Source organism: Lagopus leucura, unplaced genomic scaffold, assembly GCF_019238085.1.
Source record: "Lagopus leucura isolate 7727_CA_CO unplaced genomic scaffold, USGS_WTPT01 Super-Scaffold_100004, whole genome shotgun sequence".
NCBI classification, from domain to species: Eukaryota; Metazoa; Chordata; class Aves; order Galliformes; family Phasianidae; genus Lagopus; species Lagopus leucura.
In genome coordinates, this window is record NW_024962264.1 from 11,129,323 (window position 1) to 11,132,514 (window position 3,192).

The window sequence follows — 3,192 nt, forward strand, 5'->3', positions numbered from 1 at the left end:
TACAATTACAAGCCTTTGAGAAAAAAAAAAATACCTGCATGGAAGAACTGTTGGAACAAGCACTAAAACATCAGAAAAATGCCAACATCACTGCATACTTGAACTTAGAAAACTCAAACTAGTGACTCAGAGAGCAAGTCCAAATCTAAGGCAGCTCAAAAGGACATTCTTCATAATAGCCAACCTCAGTTAGCCAGACAACAAGAGCCAAAATGGGGTCTTCCTCAGATCACTGGCATGTAGGAATCCACACAGCAAAAGAGAGAAATCTGTTCAAGTCAAACAGAGCTAAAACAAAGAAAGATGAGGTAGGGATTGCAAGAGTTGCCTCTGGTTGAGAAAAGCAAATGAACAAACAAGTATGAGGAAAACCAAATCAGAGTAAGACCCTCCTCTTTCCAACATTTAACCTTCTACCTACCATTGTCTGACCTTCACTTGATCCTACCAGCCCCTCTCCAAAGGCCTCATTTTGAAACCTCTAAGTAATTGGTGTTGTTGCTAGCTGAATTCTCTCCACCTGGAGCTTCCTGAGCCTGCAGGAGGAGAAGGAGAGGAGCAGGTGGCCTGCAAAGAGGCCTGATCAGGAGGGAGGCACAGCTGAGGCTGCCTGCAGCAGGTGGCATGGCATGGAGCCTGGCCCTCAGAGACAGCCCAAAAGTCTTTCAGCCACTAGCTGATAGGACTGTGGTATAAACAGCCATTAGCTGAATTAATTCAATAGCTGGGCTCCCCAACTTTGAACCAACCTAACGCTTGACTTCTGATACTTGCTGGGGGAAAGCCGGGCACCACAGGCATAGGGCTGGCCAGCACCTTATGGCCACGATGGCCACTAAGTAGCTACCTACTGGAAAAGCCTTAGGTTTTAGATTAGTCAGTGTCTAGTTAGCAAAAAAGAAACACCATTTCATTTTTTGAATTTAGCATAAAAGTAATTTAATTCTATGTCCGTCCATCCGTCCCCCCCCCCAATTCTAAAGACATGTCAAATAGTAACAAAAGTATTTTATGCTTGTTTTTTTTTTTTCTACATGATTTTATTTTTTTTTTCTTCTTTCTTCCTCTGTTGTCCTCCCTTCCCTTTAGCCTTCTGTGGTTAATACTCCATTTCGACATTAATTTCACCTCCTACAATTGGGCAATATCACACAGACAGTTTTCACTGAAAACCACTGAAAAAGCAAGGAGTGGAAAAAAATTAACATCCTTTCTCTAAGTTTTCTTTACATTGTTAATTTCCTGTTGTATTTCAATAACTAAAGATAAAAGAGGCACTTGATTTTACTTACATTTATTAACAGCTTTTGCACCTCTCTCCAGTGGAGAAAAAGGCTAAAAACCTGCAGCAGACAAGATATAAAGCAGTATGTTTTTAAAAAAAGTCTCTCAAGCTTTCCTCAGAGAAAAACCTCAAAACAAACTAACAAGGTTTTAAAACAGAAATTAACCCAGTGTTTTTTCAACTTTCAATTCACATTGAAAAAACTAAAAGATTCCCTCACACACACCTCATCAGTTCTAAGGAGAGACAAAAAGAAAGGCAAAAAATAAATCCGAACAAGCGAAAAAGATACAGGTGGACAACAACAACCAGCAATTTGAAATAATAAAATGATACAATGAAAATTGACTACTTCTTAAGACGTTCACTTTGAGTTCATGGGAGAGATGAAAAAAGAAAGCAAAGAAAAATGTTTTGGTGGTTGTAGAGAAAGGCAACAGCAAATAATCAGTTCCAAATTACACAAAAAAAAAAGGGAATGGCCACAGAGTAGTTAAAGAAAGACTTGCTTACCCATTCCAAAGATAATGGCTCCCCACATACTTCAAAAGAAGGGAGCTCCAGCTAGACACCCTTCTCTTATGGCAGCCAGTCCTTAAATAAAGCTTGGGGAGGGGTAGAAAGTGGTTTCACATGTAGTGCTTTCACCTGTGCTCCCAAGGCTAGCTGTGTCCCTTCACCAGGTGTGCAATCATTGGTTCAAGCCATGATTTAGCAATTCTCATGCAGTGGTAGAAGACAACTACCTGCAGTCTTTTGTTATCTCACAGAATAGCTTCTACTGAGATGGAACTACCTAAGGAGGACAGGAGATTTATCTTATTTGAGTCTGACTCTTACATCCCAGATCAAAGCTGAAGACTGCTGTGTATAGTTGCTTTTAAAAGCAAAATCAGGCCTATAGAATATGCTGCAAATGGGAAACTCAGCTCTACCTATCCTGGTAGAATTTCTGTCCTTTCAGATACCAGTTGAAAGCTCAGATGAGGAATGCCACCTTGGAGAATTTCCATCTCTTTTTGTGGTTTGTAATGAGCACAGGTTGATTGTTATCCTTTCTGTTTCCCAAGAGACACTAAGGATATGTAAACAAGTTCAAGCATCTGTAAACACAAAAGTTTCTGGAAACCTGTGGTAAAGGTGGCCATTTTGCCAGACTTACCCTTTGCATCCTGTAGTTCTCAACACTGTCCTTCCAATAACATTCCCTGAAGTATTCATAGAATGATTTTAAAGGATGAAAGAGTGACACAAATGCTAATTGACTTGTGCTGCTGCAATAATCCATGACTGTATACATACAGACAGCACTGTCTGCAGCCAAATGTACACATGCATCTGCAAGTGGAGGCAGGGATTTGAATTCATAACTTGGTCTTCACCTGGATTTAAAGAAGCATATTGCTATTCGTGGGCATCTTTAACCCGTTGAGGTAAATAGTAGCAGTGCATTTTCACTTTGGTGGCCAGAACGATAATATGCTCCCAGACAATCCCACTACTGGAAAAAATGCCACAGTTCCTGTACGGCTTTCTGGGTATCTGTGTAGATACTGGTGCTGTTCTACTGAACAGCTGACCCTGGTGTCAGACTTAACTCTCTCAGTGCCCCAGCTCATGGTGCTCTCCACGTACACATCACTATTTTTTTCCACGGCTTGTCTGAGGTGTCTAACAAGTGGAAATACAGTTTACAAGCATATTAAAACTATTTAAATTTGAGCGTGAAGTGAACTACTCCAAGCACCATTAACAACACTTAATAAAGAGAACATGCTCACAAATGTTCTAATGTATCAAATCCTTTTTGATACATTAATTTCTAAGCTTTCTAGCTAGTCTAATACTCCAATCTAATGTGACCCTGTAGGATTTAAACATGAACTTAGAAGGATGTTCAGTGCTTA

The 3,192-nt window shown here is 40.1% G+C and overlaps 1 long non-coding RNA gene across 1 annotated transcript; it reads right to left on the bottom strand.

Annotated features, from left to right (window-relative positions):
- Positions 1 to 1,043: 1,043 nt before the first annotated feature.
- LOC122180558 lies at positions 1,044 to 1,823 on the bottom strand. The gene is made up of 3 exons (XR_006179154.1): positions 1,799 to 1,823; positions 1,293 to 1,343; positions 1,044 to 1,175 (listed from the first exon to the last, which is right to left on the bottom strand). It is a non-coding gene; the product is annotated as an uncharacterized LOC122180558 (long non-coding RNA).
- Positions 1,824 to 3,192: the final 1,369 nt, after the last annotated feature.